General features: G+C 38.4%; 1 protein-coding gene across 5 annotated transcripts in view; it reads right to left on the bottom strand.

Moving 5' to 3' along the window:
- The window catches only part of ARSB (arylsulfatase B), a 288,497-nt gene that overhangs the window by 220,835 nt on the left and 43,218 nt on the right, over window positions 1-24,444 (bottom strand). The gene's annotated exons all lie outside the window — the stretch shown is intronic.

Raw genomic sequence — 24,444 nt, 5'->3', positions numbered from 1 at the left:
AAATAAAGTGAGAACTCATGACTGTGGAACTTATACCGAGAATTCATGCAGAGGATGGGCATGAGGTTTGGCCTTAGATATTCCTCTCTGGCAAAATGGAGGGGGTGATATTAGTGCTTCCCTGTAACATATTACAGTCAAGACAGAAAAGAGAGAGAAAATGTAGACCAAGGTGAGCTGCCTACAAATTACTTTCAACTGAACGTGTGGCTGTATTTACATAGCCTGGCAGGAGTCCAAAGACAATATGAAAAGAAATAATGGAGAGGAAAAAAACCAATAGATTCAAATCACACTTTGACACTGAACTATTTTCTTTCCTAGATTGGCCTTTCTTATTCTTTTCTTACCCTTTAGCAGATTTATTTATAAACACCACAAGAAGATCTCTTGGGATAAGAACTGTATAATATGTACCTGGAATAAATTGCAAAAATATCCTATTTTAATTTGAATAGTGAAGTTCTGAAAGTATTTTTAAAAAGAGAAGTTAAAAGTTTAGCTTTTTAACTAAAGTTAGTATTTGTTTTTCAGAAATGATTATTTAAGAGTTATTCTATTATACAATATGATTTTTATGCATAAAATTTCCGTATAACTTGAATTTAATATTTTTAAACAGAATATTTTGATTAATCCTCCATTTTTTTCATGACTATTCAGTTGTGTGTACTTATTCTTAAATGTTATGTTTTGTAATTGAATCACATTTTTCTACTTTCAGTGAGAGCATGCCTTCACTGTGTTAAAAAATAAGTTCATAAGAAAGGGTACTTTTGACTCAAATGCTTATCATTGTACTTGCATTGCTTTGAAAGAGTAAAGTGAGCATATTTCAAACACTGCTTTTTATAAAATAAAGTAAAAATTTTCCATAAAAAATAACTAATACTAATTCTACTCAAACTATTCCAAAAAAATAGAGGAGGTAGGAACATATCCAAATTTTGCTCTATCAACATTACCTTGATACTAAAACCAGACAAAGACACATCAAAAAAAAAAAAAAAGAAAAAAGAAAAAAAAGAAAAGAAAGAAAAGTACAGGCCAATATCCCTGATGAAAACTGATGTAAAAATTCTTAACAAAATGCTAGCCAACCAAATTTAACAACACATTTAAAAGATCATTCATCATGACCATGTAAGATTTACCCTAGGGATGCAAGGATGATTGAACATACACAAATTAATGTGCTACCTACATCATATCAAAAGAATAAAGGACAAAAACCATATAATCATTTCAATTGATGTTTTAAAAAACATTTGATAAAATTCAACATCCTTTCATGATAAGAACCCTCATAACAAAAACCTCAAAAACTTCATGTAGAAGAAATATACCATAATACAATAAAAGCTATTATATGACAGATCCATAGCTAGTATCAGACTGAATGGGGAGAAAATGAACGACTTTCCTCTAAGAACTGGAACATGTTCTTAGAGGATGCCCACTTTCACCACTGTTATTCAACATAATACTGGAAGTCCTAGCTAGAGCAATCAGACAAGAGAAAGAAATAAAGTACATACAAATTAGAAAGGGAGAAGTCAAATTATCCTCGTTTGCAGGTGATGATATTATATTTGGAAAAACTTAAAGACTCCACCAAAAAACTATTAGAACTGATAAACAAATTCAGCAAAATTGCAGGATAAAAAATCAACATACAAAAATCAGTAGCATTTCTACATGAACAATCTGAAAAAGAAATCAAGAAAGTAATTCCATTTACAATAGGTACCAATAAAATAAGGCACCTAGGTATTAACCAAAGAGGTAAAAGATCTCTACAGTGAAAACTATAAAACATTGATGAAAAAAATTGAAGAGGACACAAAGAAATGGAAACATATTTCGTGTTCATGATTGGGACAATCAATATTATTAAAACGTCTATACTACCCAAAGCAATCTACAGATTCAATGCAATCCTTATCAAAATACCAAAGATATTCTTCATAGAAAGAGAAAAAATAATCCTAAAACTTATGTGGAACAACAAAAGATCTAAAAGAGCCAAAGCCATCCTGAGCAAAAATAATGAAACTGGAAGAATCACATTAACTGTCTTCAATTTACACTACACAGCTACAGTAAACAAAACAGCATGGTAGTGGCATAAAAACAGACATATAGACCAGTGAAACAGAATAGAGAACTCAGACACAAATTCATACATCTGTAGTGAGCCCATTTTTTATAAAGGTGCCAAGAACATGCATTGGGGAAAGGACAGTCTCTATAATAAATGGTGCTATGGTAATTGTATATCCACAAGTAAGAAGAATTAAACTAGTCCCTATTACTTGCCATATACAAAAATCAAATAAAATGGACCAAATATTTAAATCTAAGACCTCAAACTATGAAACTAATAAATGGAAACAATCTCCAAGACGTCGGACTAGGCAAAGAGTTCACAACACCCCACGAGCATGGGCTTTCAAAGCAAAAATGGAAAAATTGGATCACATCAAGTTCATCAAGTTGAAAAGCTTCTGCACAGCAAAGGAAACAATAAACAAAGTAAGAGATAAACCACAGAATGGGAGAAAATATTTGCAAACTATACACCTGACAAGGGATTAATAACCAGAATATGTAAGTAGCATAAGACAAAAGGAAAAAAGCTAATAATCTGATTTAAAAATGGGCAAAGGATCTCAAGGAAGACATATAAATGGCAAACAGATTTATGAACGGGTACTCAACATCACTGATCATCAAAGAAATGCAAATCAAAACTGCAATCAGATATCATCTCACCCAGTAAAAATAGCCTTTATCCAAAAGACCAGCAATAAGAAATGCTGACAATGATGTGGAGAAAAAGGAACCCTCATATGTTGTTGGTGAGAATGTAAATTAGTACCACCAGTCTGGAAAACAGTTTGGAGGTTCCTTAAAAAACTAAAAATAGAACTATCATATGATCCATCAGCCCCGTTGCTATATACGTAAAAGAAAGGATGTCAGGATATCAAAGAGATATCTGCATCTCCATGTTTACTGCAGCACCATTCACAATAGCAAAGATTTGGAAGTAATCTAAGTGCCCATCAACAGACGAATGGATAAAGAAAATGTAGTACTTATACACAATAGAGTACTATTCAGCATAAAAAAGAATGAAATCCTGTCATTTACAACAATATGGATAGAACTGAAGGACATTACATTAAGTGAAATAAGACAGGCACAGAAAGACAAACTTCACATATTCTCACTTATTTGCAGGAGCTAAAAATTAAAACAATTAAACTCATGGAGACAGAGAGTAGGATAATGATTACCGGACACTAGGAAGGGGAGCTGGAGGCAGTGGAGATGGCTAATGGGTAGAACAATATAGTTAAGAAGAACAAATAAGATCCAGTGTTTGATAGCACAATAGGGTGACTACAGTTAACCATAATTTACTACACATTTAAAAATAACTAAAATTGGATTGTGTGTAATGCAAAGAAAGGATAAATGCTTGAAGTAATGGATACCCCATTTATCCTGATGCAATTATCACACATTACATGTCTATATCAAAATATCTCATGTACCCCATAAATAAATATACCTAGTATGTACTTACAATAATTAAAAATATTTTTTTTGAAAAATTTATGTAGCAACAACAACAACAACAAAAATAGAAAAGATCAACAAAACTAAGAGTTGTTTTTTTTTTTAAAAGGTAATCAAAACTGATAAACCTTTAGGTAGGTTAAGAAAAAAAGAGAAAAGACTCAAATAAATGAAATCAGAAATGGAAGAGGAGACATTACAGCTAATACCACAGAAATACAACGGATCATAAGGGACTACTATAAATAGTTAACACAAAAACAAATTGGATAACATAGAAGAAATAAATTCTTAGAAACATACAACCTACCAAGACTAAATTATGAAGAAACAGAAAACCTGAACAAATCAACAATGAGTTAAGAGATTGAATCAGTAATCAAAAATCTCTCATCAAAGAAAAGTCCAAATCCTGATGATTATACTCATGAATTCTAAGAAACATTAAAAGATGACTTAATGCCCATCCTTCTCAAACTCTTTCAAAAGTTTGAAGACAAGGGAATATCTACAAATTCATTTTATGAGGCCAGTATCACTCTGATAGCAAAGCCAAATGACAATACAAGAAAATAAAATTATAGGCCAATATCCCTGATGAACATAGATTTAAAAATCCTCAAGAAATACTAGGAAACACATTAAAAGAATCATTTACCATGGTCAAGTGGGATTTATCCTTGGAATACAAGGATGGTTCAACATATGCACATCAATCAATGTGATACACCACATTAACAGAACAAAATTCAAAAACCATATAATTATATCAATACATGCAGAAAAACTCAACATCCTCATGTGATTAAAAAATACTCTCAACAGTTAGGTATAGAAGAAATGTACATCAATACAGCAAAAGGTATGTATCGCAAGCCCACAGCTAACAGTGAAGATAATAATTAACAGTGAAAAATTGAAAGCTTTCCTTCTAAGATCAGGAACAAGACAGGGATGCCTAGTCTCACCACTTGTATTCAACATAGTACTGGAAGACCTACCCAGAGAAATTAGATGTTAAAAATAATAATAATAAAAGCCATCCAACTTGAAAAGGAAGGAGTTAAACTGTCTTTGTTTGCAGATGACATCATCTTATGTATAGAAAACCCTAAAGACTCAGCCAAATATACATATATATATACAACTGTTAGAACAAATAAACAAATTCAGTAAAGTTGCAGAGTTCAGAATGAACACATAAAAATTGGTAACTTTTCTATACACTAATAACTATTTGAAAAATAAATCAAGAAAACAATTCCAATTACGATAGCACTAAAAAATACTTAGAAACAAATTTAACCAAAGAGATAAGAGATCTGTACACTAAAAGCTACAAAACATTGATAAAAGAAATTGTAAGAAGACACAAATAAATGGAAAGATATCCTGTGTTCGTGGATTGAAGATTAACATTGTTAAAATATCAATACTACCCAAAACAATTCACAGATTCAATGCCATCCCTATCAAAATACCAATGACATTTTTCACAGAAATAGAAAAAAAAATCCTAAAATTCATGTGGGACCATAAAAGCCTCTGAATAGCCAAAGCAATCTTGAGCAAAAGGAACAAAACTGGAGGCGTCACATGATCTTATTTCAAAATCTACAACAAAGCTCTAGTAATCAATACAGCATGGTAGCAGCATAAAAAAACAGGCGCACAGATGAATGGGATGACAAGGAGAGCCCAAAAATAAATCCACACATTTACAGTCAACTGATGTTTAACAAAGGTGCCAAGAACACAAAATGAAGAAAGGAACGTGTCTTCAATAAATGGTACTAGGAAAACTGGACATCAATATGCAGAAGAACGAAATTAGAACCTTTTCTTGGAGAATGCACAAAAGTCAACTAAAAATGAATTAATTACTTAAATATAAGACCTGAAACTATTAGAAGAAAATATAGGGGAAATGCTTCTTGACATTGATCTGGGCAAAGATTTGTTTTGCTATCACCTCAAAAGCACAGGCAATAAATAAATAAATAAATAAAGACAAACAGGATTGCATTAGACCAAAAAACTTCTGCATAGCAAAGGAAACAATCAACAAGTAAAGAGACAACCTGTGGAATGGAAAAAAATATTTGTAAACCATACAGCTGGTAAGGAGTTAATATCCAAAACACATAAGGAGCCCAAACAACTCAATAGCAAGAAAACAAATAACTGAATTTGAAAACGGGCAAAGAACCTAAAAACACATTTCTCAAAAGAAGACATACAAATGGCAAAGAGGTATGTGAAAAATGCTGAACATCACTAATCATCAAAGAAATGTAAATTAAAACCACAATGAGATATCACTTCACACCTGTCATGATGTCTGTTATCAAAAAGATGAAAGGTAAGTGTTGGTGATAATGTGGAGAAAATGAAACCCTTGGACACTACTGGTGAGAATGTAAATTAGTACAGTTACATTATGGAGTAACAGTATGGAGGTTCTTAAAAAAATTAAAAATAGAACTACCATATGATTTAGCAATCTCACTTTTGGGCATACATCCAAAGGAAATGAAATTAATATGCTGAAGAGACATCTGCACTCCCATGTTCAATGCAGCAATAGCCAAGATATTGTAAATTGGCAGTTCACAATAGCCAAGATATAGAATCAACCTAAGTGCCCATCAATGGGTGAATGAATAAAGAAAATGCGTATTATGTATATATATACATCCCATATGTTTATACATATACATGGAGTTAAATTGTCTCTGCTTGAAGATGACATGATCTTATGCATAGAAACCCCTAAAGACTTCTAACAGAAAAAACTATGAGAACTAATAAATTCAGCAAACTTGTAGAATACAAAATCATGCTTGTATCTATGTATATACATGTATGTGTATATACTATATATACATGGAATATTATTTAGCCTTAAAAAAAAAAGAAGGAAATCCTATCGTATTCACAGCATGAATGAACCTGGAGGACATTATGCTAGATAAAATAAGCACAAAAAGACAAATATTGCATCATTTCACTTGTAAATGGAATCTAAAAATGTTGAACTCACAGAAATAGGGTAGCATGGTGGTTAGAAAAAGCAACACCTGGATGTGTTATCAAGTTGACTGGCCACTGCCACAGGTGGCTCATGCTCCATGTCACTGGGACCCTTTGAGAATTCCAGTAACATTCATCTCACAGCTAGGGATCCACAGGGGAAACATCTGGAATCCTTAGGGGCTGGGGAGAGGAGGTCTGATTGGAGAGATGCTAGTCAAATGATACTGAATTTCAGTTCAACAAGAGGAACAAGTTCAGGACATCTATTATACAAAGTGGTAACTATAATTAATAACAATGAATTGTATACTTGAAAATTGCTAAGAGAGTAGATTTTAAATGCTCTCACCATAAAAAAGATAAGTATATAAGATAATAAATATGTAAGTTACTTTGATTTGGCCATTCTACAATGTAAACATCTCAAAACATCATATTGTACACCATAAACTGAAATAAATGTTATGGTTCAGCTGACGCCTGTAATCCCAGCACTTTGGGAGGCCAAGGCAGGCGGATCACAAAGTCAAGAGATTGAGACCATGCTGGCCAACCTGGTGAAACCCCATCTCTACTAAAAAAAAAAAAAAAAATACAAAAATTGGCTGGGTGTGGTGGTATGCACCTGTTGTCCCAGCTACTCAGGAGTCTGGGGCAGAAGAATGGCTTGAACCCAGGAGGCAGAGGTTGCAGTGGGCCAAGATCATGCCACTGCACTCCAGCCTGGCAACAGAGTGAGACTCCATCTCAAAAAAATAAAATAAATGTCATGGTTCACTTTTGTGGTCAGCATCATATTTCCACTGGATGGCAGTGGTCTAGAATCTCACTTCAATAACTCTTCACCCACCCTTAGGATATACATTCCTTTGTACCTTAACAATCCTCCACCAAGTCCTAATTCCCTACTTAGCCAGCTCACATTCCATGGACCACTATTTTAATCTCTCTGTATACCACCTCACTCTTCTCACTTTTCACTGTATTCATTTGGGCAAACTCAACCTTACTAAATTCAACTTCCTATGGCCTTTCAGATATCCAGAAGCCAAGTATCATCAGTGTTCCCTTGGTCAAATTTTGTCATTACTAATCTCTTCATATTGGCAGCACAAGGGAATTGAGAGGCAGCACATAATCAGTAGGAAACAGAATGACTGACATGAAAGAAGATCATTTGTCAGAAAACCTGAAAGGAGTTCTACTCCCAGATATGCTGGAAAATATATCTTGGAAAATAACTTCTTTGGAATTCAATTTCCTAATTATAATATGAGGGTTTTTGTGCTTTTTTTTTTGAGATGGAGTCTCGCTCTATCACCAGGCTAGAGTGCAGTGGTGTGATCTCCGCTTACTGCAACCTCTGATTCCCTGGTTCAATTGGTTCTCCTGCCTCAGCCTCCCAAGTAGCTGGGATTACAGGCCCAAGCCACCACGCCCAGCTAATATTTGTATTTTTAGTAGTGATGGGGTTTCACCACCTTGGCCAGGGTGGTCTCGATCTCCTGACCTCGTGATCTGCCTGCCTCGGCTTCTCAAAGTGCTGGCATTACAGGCATGAGCCACCATGCCCGGCCTATAATATGAGATGCTTAATCTTTCAAGCTCCAACATGCTGTGAGTCAGTGAGGACAAGAGAGTCAGTATGAACATGGGACTATAAGGAAATGCTTTTTGAAACTGTCTTTGCTTGGGCCAAAGGCAGAAGTTTGCACACAGGTAATTTATGTTGGAAGTGATCCCAGAGAGCGGGAGCAAAAGGCTGGGAGAGCCAAACAGGGAAGGACAGAAAAAGCAATACCTGGATGTGTCATCAAGTTGGCTGGCCACTGCCACAGGTGGCTCATGCTCCATCTCACTGGGACCCTTTGAGAATTCCAATAACATTCATCTCCAGGTGGGGGATCCATAGGGGAAACATCTGTCCACTGGTTCCCAATGAGTAAGTGTGGCCCCATGGGCACTGACTCCCAGCACACCTGGGTTATGCACATGTGAGACCCTTAGTGTCAGAAAACATGAGCTCAGGGAAAGGCACCGTGATTGACCCTGTGAGAAACTGACCAAAGCCTGCTCTGACCTGGTCACCATAGCAGCAGCTGGTACAAAATATGGCACTTCAAGAATCTGCAGTGATGTACAGAGGCATCTACAACAGACACTATCTTAATAAGCGTGGCTTCTAAATGAAAGCCTAGAGCTGAAGGATGCAATCGTGGCTCTTGCTTTAACTATGGTCACAGTCCCTAAGCCCACATCTTCATCTGAAAAATAGAGAATAACATACCTACCTCACATTCTAGAAAAGACTTAAAACTAGAATGCTGCCATTCAATAGTTTTAAGAACTTCAGTAAGATCTGAAGACAGCAATTGGCTATTGAGTCATCAGCTCCTGCCTGCCCCAATTCTGCCCAGTTGCAAATTCTGAGGCCTTCAATGAATAGGTTCAGCTCAGGCCCTAGAGATTTGACAGTTTCATACTGAGTCTACAGTTTTCTCTGCTACTGTCCAGTATTATGTGTGGGCATCTACCTGGTTTCCAAATGTGCATTCCAGTTTCCTGAAAGCAAGCTCCCACGGCCTGCCCAGCCCTTACAAACCTCCTTTTCCAGAGGATGCTGTGCTCTATCCACATAGCATGGGTGAATAGGATCCTGCTGCTTCCTGGAACTTTGGAACCTAAACATGGATATAATATTTGTAATTGCCCAGAGATTACTGCTGCCATGTCCTCACCAACCAGTGCAAAATGGCAAAAGCCCAGATACCACTATCTGATGATAATAGCAATAATAATAGCTGTATTTATTACATTCCTGCTTGTGCCAGGCCTGGTGCTAGGTGATTTATGTGAATTCTCTCATTTAATCCTCACAAAAGTCCTATGAGCAAGCTTTTCCCCTATTTTTCAGATAATAAAACAGATGCTCAGAAAAGTAATTTATCCATAGCCATCCAATCAGTAAGTGGTAGAATCAGGGCCTGATCCTCATGTCTGTACAATTACAGAGCCTCTATTCTAACTTAATCATTGTGCTACACTGTCTCTCCAAGATGGGTCCCAAACTTGCCATGTCTACTTGGCTATGATAATTCAGATTCCTTGTCCATTTTCTGGAGCCTCTTCTATAGTCAGTTCAGCCTCCTATCTATGGCTTTGCCCAGGCTTAGCTTCCCACCTTCTCCCTGTTCCCAACATGCCAAGTTGAGTATACTATTAACAAGATTTTCCAAGGAATTCTATATTGACTGGACCTGGAATCTTTTTTGGTACATTTCCCTATCAATCATTTCACTTGGTCAGTCTTTTGAAGTTAAAAAGTTATATAAATTCCTCATGTGTTGTTTGAGTTAGGATTAAATCCAGGTTTATTACCAAGTTCCTATGATGAGCAATATATGCCCAAAGCTAAGAATAGTAAGAGAGCAAGGAGAATAGACTGAATGGGAGTTGAGATAAGGACATGTAACTTTAAAAACAAAGCATTGTCCTAAAACACCAACATTTAAAATGATTTTTCTTTTCCAAAATGTGTCTCTTACTCTCTACACATTGCATACATACATGACAGGAAGAAAGATCCACTGACCATTATTTTTACACCTGCAAACATATTCTCAAAGTTCATACATTTTTCAAGGCCTGAAGGCTTAAGAAAACACACCTTAGCTGGCTGGTTGCGTATCTCTAAGGAAGAGGCTGTTTATGTCTGCTCCTGTCTGAATCTTGAGACTTGGAATATCTTATTATCATGACCCATAATTTCTTCCTTATTTGCAATTCTCAGCAGGATCTCCAGTTGATGGTTACACAGACTGTGCCCTAATCCACAGGAACACAGTTTCTGCATTCAATGTAAAAAGTGATTTTGCTTAAACCCCAAAATCAATTAGTGCTTCAAGACTTGGGAAAATATTATCAACAAAGGAATAACCACCCAAGGAAAAAAGTAAATAAATTCCTGCAGAGAAAATAAATGCCATTGGTTTCCAGTCATACACAGCAATAAAACTGATTAAATTCCTCACAAATACAAGCTGACAAAGCGGTGGGAATGTGATAATGAAGGTCTCATAGCTTCATAGGGACTTTGCCTCCAGAAGCTAGCAAGGATGAATAAATCCTTTTTATTACTACTGGGAGAAAAGAAGTAGCAAGAATGAGAATTCTTTTTTACCTCTGTTATCTTTCTATAAATTTTTATAAATAACTGTGTTACTAAACAAAGCACAGTGTAGAATTTAAGAAAAAGAAATGCACCTAAAAATGAGATACACCTCCTCACTTTTCAGAACAGTATGTTCTGTTATAAACAAGACAGTTTACTATTCCCATGGCCATGTGATACTATGATTGCAGTACCTGAAAAAGAAAGTAAAAGATCTAAATTTTCAAACCACTTCTGGCACTGGTCCCCTGTGCTTTTCAACAAATAACCTCCCTGTGTTTATTTTCCTGTTTACCAAAAGGTGATAATTATTTCTAACCTATCCCAGAGAAGTAGAAGACAAAGCATGTTCCAGAACAAAAATACTTTTTTAAAGACCTTAATAATAACAACCCCCTTTTTAAGAAAAAGATTATTTCTATTTTATGGGAAAATACTTTACTAATAGTGAATTTGTCCATAAAAAGATTTTATAATCTTAAAAAAGGAAAAAATTCCTGAATATGGATGGATTAGCCTTGAGAATATCTTTGAATTATATAGTTTCTAATGATTAAAATTTCAAAGAAAATATGTTTTACAATATGGGTTCTGAATAACATATTGATCCAGGATCCCACAATCCTATTTGTTATATGTTATAATTTTTCTTCCAGCCATAATCCTATTTTTTATATGTTGTAATAATTTTTCTTCTGGCATCAAGGAGAAAAGGACAGTACATCACAACAAAGAAGTTAAGCACCTTAGCTTTCTTTAAGCAGCTGGAAAGGCTTTCTTTCCCTCTTCTGCCTCCATTATGTTGCATTCTGCATTAATGAAATAACAATAAGTATGATCATTGTTCCTGTCTAAGTGCCTTTCTGCAGGCTGAGGCCCCACTGGAGGTATGGACTGTAAGAAATGAAACTTGATGCCTCTTTTTTTCTTTAACATTCCAACACCAGTCTTATGCAACCAAATGAATTGCATCTTTCAATGGAGTCACTGGGAGGCAATATCTTTATTTCAAAGATGATGCTCGAAACGGTTTTTGGAATTGCCGTCAAACCCAGTTTATGAGTCTCTTAAGCAAAATGACTTCACCACTCATGCCTCCAAAGTATGTTAAACAGGCAAAGCTCTTGCCTTAAAGACTCTTACAGTCTACTATGTGTTATTCTCATTCAACCTGATCATTGAAAGAGAAAATCTTCAACAAAAAAATCCCTGGAGAACTCTCAAGAGGTGTGAATTATTGCAATTGAAGCTACAATCTAAAGCAGCACTGTCTAATGCAGGCGCCCCCAAACTTTTTACACAGGGGGCCAGTTCACTGTCCCTCAGACCATTGGAGGGCCGCCACATACTGTGCTCCTCTCACTGACCACCAATGAAAGAGGTGACCCTTCCTGAAGTGCGGTGGGGAGCCGAATAAATGGCCTCAGGGGGCCGCATGCGGCCCGCGGGCTGTAGTTTGGGGACGCCTGGTCTAATGGAAATAAAATGTGAGCAACAAATGTAATTTAAAGTCTTCTGGTAGCCAGATCATGAAAAGATAAAAATAAACTGTTGAAATTAATTTTTTTTTGAGATAGGGTCTTGCTCTGTTGCCCAGGCTAGAGTGCAGTGGCGTGATCACCACTCACTGCAGCCTTGACCTCCCCAGCTCAATCGATCCTCCCACCGCAGCCTCCTGAGTACAGGCATGTTCCAACACACCCAACTAATTTCTGTATGTGTTTGTAGAGATGGGATTTCACAATGTTTCCAAGGCTGGTCTCTAACTCCTGGGCTCAGGTGATCAAGTTCTGGGATTGCAGGCATGAGCCACCATGCTTGCCTGGCTGAAATTAATTTTAAAAATATATTTTATTCAATCCAGTATATCAAAAATATTGTCATTTCAGTATATAATCCATATAAAAATGATGGAGATACTGTTTTTCATTCTTTTTTTCATATCATCTTTGAAATTCAGTATTTTACCCTTACAGCACATCTCAGTTCAACTTTACCACATTTCAAATGCTCAATAGCCATGTATGACTAGTGGCTGCCTGTTGAACGGCACAGACCCACACCCTTTCCTCCCCTGAATAATGAAGGCCAGGGCACTATTTAGTATTGATTAACTGAGCATTTCCTGCCATTTTCTTAATTCCTTTAACTTATGAGCAGATGACTATAGTATAAAAACACTATTAAGACTGGGCAGTTTGATATTCTAACAAAGAAAATCTTAGGCAATCAAACACGTACTACAAAGTAGAGAAATCAAAACGAAGGTGGTAAGGAAAGGCTTAGAGGCTCTTTTACCCACCACCAATTTTGCCTCTGGTTGGCCTCTGATGCCACACTAGCTTGGAGAGGCTGCATGTGGCTTTCTCAAAGCTGGGAAAAGGCCAGAGGCATCTTTAAACTGGAGGAGTTTGCCTCTGCCTAGGAAAATCAGAACCTGTTTTCCAAATTGCCTAATGATTCACAAACCAAACAAAGGAACCTCACAAGACAAGAATCCAGGGACAGCAGGAGGCCAGAAAAAACTGCGACAGGAATGTCATGCTTAGGACCAGGAGGGGAGAAAGGAGATGAAATTGAAGACTCAAGAAATGTCTCTGAAGAGTCTTAATTTCATTATCTAGGAGACCAAGGCAGCCAGGCCTTCATCCATTCTTAGTAAGAGTACAGACTCCATGGCCCACACTGTACACAGAGACTTCATATCTGTCATATGAGACGGAGGCACATCCTTTGGGGAGTCACACTAACCGTCATCAAGATTTGCCATCCATCAAGGAGAGATACAGAAGCACAAGACAAGTGTGATGGGTCCAAAGAGCCTGGGCCCTGAAGTAGGGCTAACAGCCAAGCAAGCTCTGTGGCCACGTGCTAGATTCCTTCCCCACTTCCCTCAGGTAGCTAAGGGGAACCACAGCTCATGACTCATGATCTAAGTAAGGATCCATGGGCAACTCTGATTGCCATTTTCTTTCTTTCTTTCTTTCTTTTTTTTTTTTTTTTTTTTTTTGATGGAGTCTCACTCTGTCACCCAGGTTGGCGTGTACTGGTGTGATTCCACCTTGGCTCACTGCAACCTCCACTTCCCAGGTTCAAGCAATTCTCCTGTCTCAGCCTCCAAGTAGCTGGGACTGCAGGCACATGCCACCATGTCTGGCTAATTTTTAATATTTTTAGTAGAGACAGGGTTTCAGCATGTTGGCCAGGCTGGTCTTGAACTCCTGACCTCAGGTGATCCACCCACCTGGACCTCCCAAATTGCTGGGATTACAGGCAAGAGCTGCCATACCCAGCCACTTTTGCTATTTTTGTGAATGAAGGAATAAAGTGATCTCCTTTAAAGAACTTAAAATTCTTCCATCAAAGGATCAAACGAAAACAATGGAAACCTGAGATTTTGAACTTTAAAAAAAATCCATGAAATTAATTGTATTCTGTTCCATAATTTGCCAGTTTTAATTTAACAATATTTTAAATTATTGACCAATCAAGTTGTTTATTTCCCTTCTATATATTCAAGCAAAATGAACATTTCAGGAATTTGTGCCCCATTTCTCCTGTCTTGTGTGCCTCTTTGAACACCAGTGAGAGGCTGGACAGGCCTAGTCACCATGCTCAGAACACACTTCACTTCCTCTTTCTACATCCCTGCTCACTACCCATGTCCAAAACATCCCACTTTCCATGTCCATTCATCTACTAATCATTCAAGCACAGTTGAATGGATATCCGTCCCCCTTCCCCTATGAAGCTCCTCAATGACCCCTCTGCTGTCCGGACTTCATCTTTCTGTTCTGCCCTTAATCTGGCACTGTGGCCCCTGTGGATGTGTAGTTGAATCTTGAATCCACACATATTCCTGTACCTCACACAGTCCCTGAGTTCTTTGCTAGGCGTTATCCTAGACTACTGCCTGACGTAATTTTGGTCCCTGCCTCACAATTCACACTCCCTTCAGTAACATTTCTTTTCATACTAAGTGATTTTCAGTCTAGAGGGCAAGGAATCAATACAGTCCTTCCAGGGGATGGTTCATGGCCTCAGATGTGGGAAAGGAAATCTCCATATCATGAACTTGCCTGGCCCCTTCTTCACCCCCAGGGGGATCTGAGACGTGTCTCACACTGAATTAAAGACCACTATCATGAATCTAGGTGTGCTTTAAGAGAGGAGACTGGGCTGGGTGCAGTGGCTCATGCCTGTAATCCCAGCACTTTGGGAGGCCGAGGTGGGTAGATCACCTGAGGTCAGAAGTTCAATGCCAGCATAGCCAACATGGTGAAACCCTGTCTCTACTAAAAATACAAAAAAATTAGCTGGTGTGGTAGCAGGTGTCTGTAATCCCAGCTACTCAGGAGGCTGAGGCAGAAGAATCACTAGAACCCTGGGGGTGGAGGTTGCAATGAGCCAAAATCATGCCAATGCACTCCAGCCTGGGCGACAGAACAGGACTCTGTCTCCCAAAAAAAAAAAAGCGAGAGGAGACTATATCTTGCTGATCTTCAGAACTCCTTAGGACAGTACACTGTCTTAAGTAACACGTAGAGTTATGCTTGTTAGAGTTATGCTTGTTAACTAATTCCTGTTACCAAAAAGAAAATAATGAGTGGTCAGGTGACCTCACCTGGGAACAGCCTGATGATCACAACCCACCACAGACATCAATTGGTCAGGCCACTCCCTCCAGGGATTCACAGCTGTGATCTGAATGCAGTGCATACAGGGCTTTTTGCGGGCTTGAGTTTTCCTCAGACCCTACCACTCAGCTTGCTTTATTACCTCCGGACTCTAGAAGGACCTTCTAACACAAATGGGAAACCAAAGTGGGAGTTTAAAATGGCACCATACAGCCAGCATTGTCAGCCCAAACACAGCACTCCCTTTGCTTCCCACCCCCATTTCTTTTATATTTTGACTAATTTGCATGCATCTGAACGTTTCACCAGATCACAGGCTATTTTGAGGACAGGGATATAACTTTTTTTGGTAGCTTCTACAGCAATGGATGTCATTCTTAATGTTTGTTAAACTTTTTGCAATAATCCTCATTTTTTAAAAAAGATATAGACAAATAAGAAAGTGTTCTGGGATGGAAAGGATTAAAAGAAAAAGAAAACACAAGATCTTTTCCTTTGAATAGTCACGGTAGGAGAGGCTGATTAGATATTGCCCATACTGTGAAAAAAAAAATATTAAAAAGATCATAAAGATTACAGTCGATTAAGAGTGTAAACCACTGGAAAGAAATAAACCTGTGGTGCCAATAATCTCTGAAATATTTTCTCATTAAGAAAACATGAAAAAAAGAGTCCTACAAGGTTAAGGATTGTTCTGTAAGAAAGGAACAACCCTGGAAGGCAGAATTTCTGTATACAATATTTTGTTGATGCTTTGTACCTAACTGCCAAAGTCAGCAAGAGAAGCGACTGGGGATTTTTTTCAAATATATTTTTACTATTGTTTTTAGGCCTGATGGGGCGATCTCATGCTTCTGAAAGCAACGGACAGCAGCCTGTTTGAGGCCAAGCACAGCGGGGTGGTCTCCCACCAAGAGCTTAAGCACTGCGTTCCCAGGCCCTCCACGGAAGAGCAAGTCTCCGATAAACTCCTGGGGAGGAAGGCGACTGTAATCTTTCCTCAGCTGACTAAGCCAGAGCTTCAAATCAAGTCAGAAAACCACAGCAATCTTTGTATAACCCCAAAGTGGAGAGGAATCTGAGACAGAAGGCCGACAAAGGTTAGCCCTGGAAATCTCTCTCATTTTTAGAGCGAATGCCTTGATACAAGTATATTCCACACATATGTGCAGCAGTTACCACTGCCCTCAAGGAGAACCCCACAAAAGGAGAGCAAAATGGGAAAGCATTAGCCTCTTTTACTTTAGTAGCTAAAATTTACTCAACTCAACTTTTTTTCTTAGAAATATTTTACAAGGTAATTCCTCATGTTTACATTCGAGAAGAGATGAGTATAAAAAACGCATCATTTTGTTTTGTCAGCTGGTAATTCTGGGGCTCCCTTTGCTCCCACCCAAATCTCATCTCGAATTGTAATTCCCACGTGTTGAAGGAGGGACCTGGTGGGAGGTAACTGGATCATGGGGGCTGTTTCCCCCATGCTGTTCACGTGATAGTAAGTGAGTTCTCCCGAGAGCTGAGGGTTTTACAAGGGGCTCTTCCCCCTTCACTTTCTCTCACTCTCCTACCGCCATGTAAGATGTGCTTGCTTACCCTTCCACCATGATTGCAAATTTGCTGAGGCCTCCCCAGCCATGTGAAACTGGCTCTTAAGCCTCTTTCCTTTATAAATTACCCGGTTCAGGTATGTATAGCAGTGTGAGAATGGACTAATACATTGATCTTCACCCAATTCCAAAAGATGGCTGCATGTGTATCCAAAAGACATACTGCAGCCAGAAAGTCACAAGCAGTCTAACAGCTCTTTCTTTTAGTTGGAATTTGGTGAACTACATTCTCCCATGGTGGAATCCATTCCCAAGGGTATTATATAAGATATTCCTTTATCTCCCATGTGACTGAGGCAGCCTGTAGCCGCCTTCTGGCAGTCATCAGAGCAACTCTAACCTTTCTGCATCATTATCAGATGGACTCACCTAGCTATGGTGGGAGGGCAAGTGTAAGAGACAAGCCTAAGTCTCCATTCCAACATCAGTCAACCACTTAGCCTCTCTGAGTCTGTTATTAAAATGAAAAGATTGTATGGAGATTATCTCTAAAACCCTTTCCACCTTTATCTTTCTAGAACCCCAATTATCCAGGCTTTTTCTGCAAGGCTCTCATACTCTAAGATGACCTGGATCACAGCCTACTGACACAGTGATTATAAGCTCGAGCTCTGAAATCAGACAGGCCTGAGTGTGATTCCATACCTCCACTTAGGAAGTGCTATGCTTTGAATGAGTTATATTACTCTCTAAGCACCTATTTCTTCATCTAGAAATTGGGGATAACAGTAGTAACTATTAAATAGGTAGATATATGTAAAGTGCTTGGCCCAACAACTAGGTTACAGGAAGTACTCATAAATTTTTGGCTGTTACTATCATAATCATTGTCCATTATTTTCTCCATACAGGCATCTGGAATGGACCCTTCTCTCTCCCTCTGCCTCTCCAAACTCTAGCATCCTTCCATCAGCAGCTCAAGTCCCAATTCCTCTGTAAAGTCTTCCACATGACTCCACTCATATTTCCCCTCCCTGCTATGAAACAGCACTTACTGTCACTGTCAATGTCACACCATTTAGAAATTAGTTGCATAAAGTCTTACACTATTAGCAGGTGGGTTGGATAGCCAGCCTTACTACTCAGATAAGACTGTAAACTCTTGAAAGCAGAACTTGAAACTTTTATATGTGCGTAAACACAGAGGTGACACTGTTCATCACACAGAAGATGCTCAATTAATGCAGGTGAGTTGAAGTTTTTATTTTACCAACAAAATACTAATGCAAGTTCCAAGGTGTCAAATATATACCTGTGGATTGAAGAATGGGCCTCAATTTTTATAATTATTTACAGCTTCTTATGTATTTTTCTAGATTTACAACAAAATTCCTAAGTAGAAGAAATCAGTCCATGGATTCCCAAGAAAACTAAAGCTGGCTCCTGCTCAAGTTTCAAAGGCTCTGAGGTGTAATGCTGTTAAAAGCACCTATTTGCCCAAAGTTGTTCTTATCTTTACAGTCACTCACAAGTCACAATATTTTAAAGTTAACTACTCCCAGGCCTATGACAATTACTCTTCTTGGTGAAGGTCAATGGTGGTAGAGTCACTGTTGTCTGTTTTTCAGAGTAGTCTGCTGAGCTGCCCTGTGGGTGGGGGCACTGGGGTTATCACACAAGTATTAGGATGAGCATTTGCATGCGTGGTGAATGTTTTTCCTAGGAACAGAACTAGTAGAGGATGGGAGATGATCAGAAAGAATACTAAAAATTTTCCATCATTCCAAGGTGACTGCATGGAACTATGGTCCCCAAAGATATCCACATCCTAATCTCAGAACCTGTGAATATGTTACCTTACATGGAAAAAGTGAGTTAAAGTTGCCAATGGAATTAAAGTTGCTAACTAGCTGACTTAAATATAGGGAGATTATCCTGGATTATTGGAGAGGGCATAGGTTATAAGCTCTGAAAGTTAAAGAAGGAAGAAGAACAGATTAGAGTGAGGAGAGAGAAGAAAATGGAGGAGATTCAAAACATGAGGTTAACTCAACCCACTGTTAAAAGCTCTGAAGATAGAAGGAGAAAATCGAAGAATGAGGGGCAGCTTCCAGAAGCTAGAATCGGCACTAAGCTGACAACCAGACAACGAGGGCCTTGGTCATAGAACCAACAGGGAGTTGAGTTCTGCCAAAAAACCCAAATGACCTCTGCATTAGCCCTGGAAGACCAAATAGCCCAATGCCTACTTTAATGCCATTTCTGGCATCCTGGAACATCAATAATGGTGAGGTACAGTTTACCATCACGGATAATCAGTGTGGCTACATCACAGTAAAACAAGACACGTGATTTGGTGTTATTATTAATATCTGAATAGTCTCCTTCAAATATAAATATATATTCTGGATGTTATTTGGAGCAAAAAACCTCCTATGTGCTTTGCTATATATGTTACATTTTAATCAAAATATAGATGTTCAGTATAATAAAAATAAAATACTACAATCATTAATGGTTGCTAATGTTTTGTTACAAATGTGATGGCTGATATTATGATATATATACTTAAGAACTTTCAGAGTTAAAAAATAGGAAAATTAAGGAACAGTTAATAAAAGAGAAAATGTTACTCTGGGAGGTTGAGGCAGGTAGATCGCCTGAGGTTAGGAGTTCGAGACCGGCCTGATCAATATGGTGAAACCCTGTCTCCACTAAAAATATAGAAATTATCCAGTCATGGTGGTGGGCACCTGTAATCTCAGCTACTTGGGAGGCGAAGGCTGAGGCAAGAGAATCGCTTGAACTGGGGAAGCAGACGTTGCAGTGAGCCGAGATCATGCCACTGTACTCAGGCTTGGGTGACAGAGTGAGATTCTGTCTCCAAAATAAAAAATAAAAATAAATAAATAAATGAGAAAATGTGGTAGCTAGACCACATTGAGATACCATCTCACGCCAGTTAAAATGGCGATCATTTAAAAATCTGGAGACAACAGATGCTGGAGAGGATGTGGAGAAATAGGAATGCTTTTACACTATTGGTGGGAGTGTAAATTAGTTCAACCATTGTGGAAGACAGTGTGGCGATTCCTCAAGGATCTAGAAATAGAAATTTCATTTGATCCAGCAATCCCATTACTGGGTATATACCCAAAGGACTATAAGTAATTCTAATATAAAGACACATGCACACATATGTTCATCGTGGAACTGTTTACAATAGCAAAGACCTGGACCCAACCCAAATGCCCATCAATGATAGACTGGACAGGGAAAATGTGGCACATATACACCATGGAACACTATGCAGCCATAAAAAAATGATGGTTCTGGCCGGGCGCGGTGGCTCAAGCCTGTAATCCCAGCACTTTGGGAGGCCGAGGCGGGTGGATCACAAGGTCGAGAGATCGAGACCATCCTGGTCAACATGGTGAAACCCCGTCTCTACTAAAAATACAAAAAATTAGCTGGGCATGGTGGCACGTGCCTGTAATCCCAGCTACTCAGGAGGCTGAGGCAGGAGAATTGCCTGAACCCGGGAGGCGGAGGTTGCGGTGAGCCGAGATTGCGCCATTGCACTCCAGCCTGGGTAACAAGAGCGAAACTCCGTCTCAAAAAAAAAAAAAAAAAAATGATGGTTCATGTCCTTTGTAGGGACATGGATGAACCCGGAAACCAGCATTCTCAGCAAACTGACACAAGAACAGAAAATCAAACACCACATGTTCTCACTCATAGACGGGTGTTGAACAATGAGAACACATGGACACAGAGAGGGAAGCATCACACACTGGGGTCCATTGGGAGAGGCCAGGGGAGGGTGGGGAGGGATAATGTGGGGAGAAATGTCAGGTATAGGTGATGGGTAAGTGGAGGTAGCAAACCACCTTGCCACAAATGTACCTATGCAACAATCTTGCATGATCTGTACATGTACCCCAGAATCTAAAGTACAATTTAAAAAAAAGAATCACATTTAATTTTTGATTATTTAATTTTAATTCATAAACCTTTCAAAAAAAAAGGAGATGAATTAAAAGCAGAATTTCAACTTTGCTCCCTCAATAATTAATAGTGCAAAAACTCCAAAATCACATCCAATAGCTTGCATAATAAATCATCTTCAATTTAAACATAAAGAATTTAAGAAATATGAAGAAAGTATCAAAGGAAATAATGAAGTTCTTAAAACATATTCTCAGTAATCAAAATCAAAGACTGCTTTAGAAAATAATCCCTCATGATTTTCAGAAGATGTATGCTAAAAATATAAATGAAAAATGTGTCATAATTGCTACAGACTGCTAACCATTTTCAGTAGAAGAAGGAGGATTCTTGACATTCCTGATGCTCATTAACAGACTACTGAGTTAGGAAATAAGCCACTCGGTCCTGTGCATGGTCAGCCTCACTCCCTACTGTTTCCCAGGGCCTAGCGGAGAGCATGGCCCATGGCAGGTGTGCCACTGATGAGTGAACAAGTGAATGAATAAATGAATGAATAATGGGTATAGGTAGTAGCAAATGAGAGTAACATGAGGAAACAGCCATAAAAACAAACAAAAACTAAACTGGGGACCAAAGGCTGGAAATAGTTTTGTCTCTAGCCACTTAGCTATTCTTATATCACACAACCTAACAACAGTAAAGCACTTAGTATGTGTCAGGAAGTGTTACAATATCATCAGTCAGGTAGTTTTATATATATATACACACACACACGCATATATATACACATACATATATATGTATACATAGACACATATATATATATAGACATGTGTGTACATTCATTCATTTATTCATTCACTTGTTCACGTGTGTGTGTGTGTGTGTATATACATATATATATATATATATTTTTTTTTTTTTTTGAGACAGAGTTTCACTCTTGTTGCCCAGGCTGGAGTACATTGGTACAATCTGGCACACCACAACCTATGCCTCCCAGGTTCAAATGATTCTCCTGCCTCAGCCCCCTGAGAAGCTGGGACTACAGACGCATGCCACCATGCCCGGTTAATTTTTGTATGTTTAGCAGAGACAGGGTTTCACCATGTTGGCCAGGTTGGTCTCAATCTCTTGACCTGGTGATCTACCCGCCTCGGCCTTCCAAAATGCTGGGATTACAGTTGTGAGCCACCGTGCCCAGCCTAGGTAGTTAAAATTTTTACCCACACTTTACTGATGAAGAAAATGAGGCACTGGAAGTTTAAGTATCTTGCCCAAGATTGCATGGGCATCAGTGGGAGAGATGAGTGTGGGACCCAGGCCATCTGCCTCCTGAATATTTACAAAAGTCCCAAAGTCTCTCTCTGGGTCCCCTCCCCTTTCTTTCTCTCTCTTTCTCCCTCCCTCCCTCTCTCTCCTCCGTCCCTCTCCTTCCCTCCTTTCCTCTCTTTGTCTCTCTTTCTCTCTCTTTTTTTTGACTGATTCTCATTCTATTGCCCAGACTGGAGTGCAGTGGTGTGATCTCAGCTCACTGCAACCTCCATCTCCTGGGTTCAAGCGATTCTCCTGCCTCAGTCTCTTGAGTAGCTGGAATTACAGGCACAAGGCACCACACTGCGTTATTTTTGTATTTTTAGTACAGACATGGTTATGCCATGTTGGCCAGGCTGGTCTGGAACTCCTGACCTCAGGTGGTCCATACGTCTCAGCCTCCCAAACAGCTGGGATTACAGGCACAAGCCACCATGCCTGGCCAGGGTATTTATTTCTTTCTAAGAACAGATCATCTTGTAAGATCCTTACAACTCCTAAGAAAAAAATAAAGAGGAGTGGGGAGGGGACAGGTATAATACAACATGCCAAGTTGCCCTTAACCCTTAACTTGAATCAAAATAAACAAACCTCTGCTCACATAGGAAGCTGTCTTTTTCAGTTATCTCAAGAGATTTCTTTTTTTTTTTTTTTTGAGACGGAGTTTCGCTCTTGTTACCCAGGCTGGAGTGCAATGGCGCGATCTCGGCTCACCGCAACCTCTGCCTCCTGGGTTCAGGCAATTCTCCTGCCTCAGCCTCCTGAGTAGCTGGGATTACAGGCACGTGCCACCATGCCCAGCTAATTTTTTGTATTTTTAGTAGAGACGGGGTTTCACCATGTTGACCAGGATGGTCTCGATCTCTCGACCTCGTGATCCACCCGCCTCGGCCTCCCAAAGTGCTGGGATTACAGGCTTGAGCCACCGCGCCCGGCCTATCTCAAGAGATTTCTTAAAGCCTTCAGGTCTCACTGGTGCCTGCTAATTTGCTCATGATTTTATTTTGCATCTCTAGTGGGCAGAATCTTGAAGTTTGAAAAGCCCTGAATAGGTCTTTATGTTTAGACAGGGCTCACCTAGCTACTTGTCCAAATAGGACTCCTAATAGTAATGCATTCACTAACGTTTGTTTGCAGAGTTCACAGACACATTAATAATTAGTCTGTCTTTGTAGATTTTATATCTTCAAATATTTGGTCAGACTACTGTAGGAGACAGCAGATATGGGTACCAGATAAGAAGCAATGTAAGTGCAATGTAAGTAAATGCTTTTTTTTAACGGTTTGTGATAACCTGATTGTATTTCAGCCCCTTATTCTTGCTGTCACTGTAGTTTCCAGGTGATTATTTCTACATAGAATCTACTTTTCATTTTTCTTCATCCTCCAGTGCAGCCTGTCCAACATAACATACCTCTTGCCTCACAGAGAATTTTGGCTCCAGTGAGTTCTGAGAGAAGCATAAAATATAGAAATGGATTCATCTTAAATGTGACCTTTAAAATGAAGTGCAAAGAAGAGATTAAAGTAAGCCCAAACAAATTGGAAAGCTTCTTGCAATTTAGTCAATAAATAAATATATATATATATATATATATATATATATATAATGGAAGGTATATATATATATATATACACACATATATATAAATGGAAGGTATATGTATATGTATATATGCATATATATGTATATTTAGTCAATAAATATATATATACATGTATGTGATATATACGTATATATATGTGTGTGTGTATATATGTGTATATATATATGTGTGTGTGTGTATATATATATATATATATATATATACCTTCCATTTATTATAAACTCAGAGAAAGGCCACAGTGCTGTCTTCTCACAGCATTGTGAAAATAATGATTACTTCATGTTTCTCCCGCTAAAAGTTCATAATATCAACAATATGACATTATAGCATAGCATATATTAAGTAATAAAATAAAACATCGAAGATCTGATAAACATAGAGAATGAGCCGCATTTTTGCCTTAGACTCTGGGATTGTGAATTCAATGGTTTGACACAGAGAATACAAAATGCAAAACCCTTTGGTGCAGGGTGGGGGTGGTTTTAAAATGTATTGGTTATTGACTTTGGAACTTCCAGTTCCAAAATGGCAGCATAGACACAATCTAGCTTCACTCCAACCAAAAACAAATATAAAGTGCCAATATTATCACC

The sequence above is a fragment of the Saimiri boliviensis genome, chromosome 1 (assembly GCF_048565385.1).
Source record: "Saimiri boliviensis isolate mSaiBol1 chromosome 1, mSaiBol1.pri, whole genome shotgun sequence".
Classification (NCBI taxonomy): domain Eukaryota; kingdom Metazoa; phylum Chordata; class Mammalia; order Primates; family Cebidae; genus Saimiri; species Saimiri boliviensis.
This window is presented reverse-complemented; position numbering and strand designations above follow the sequence as displayed.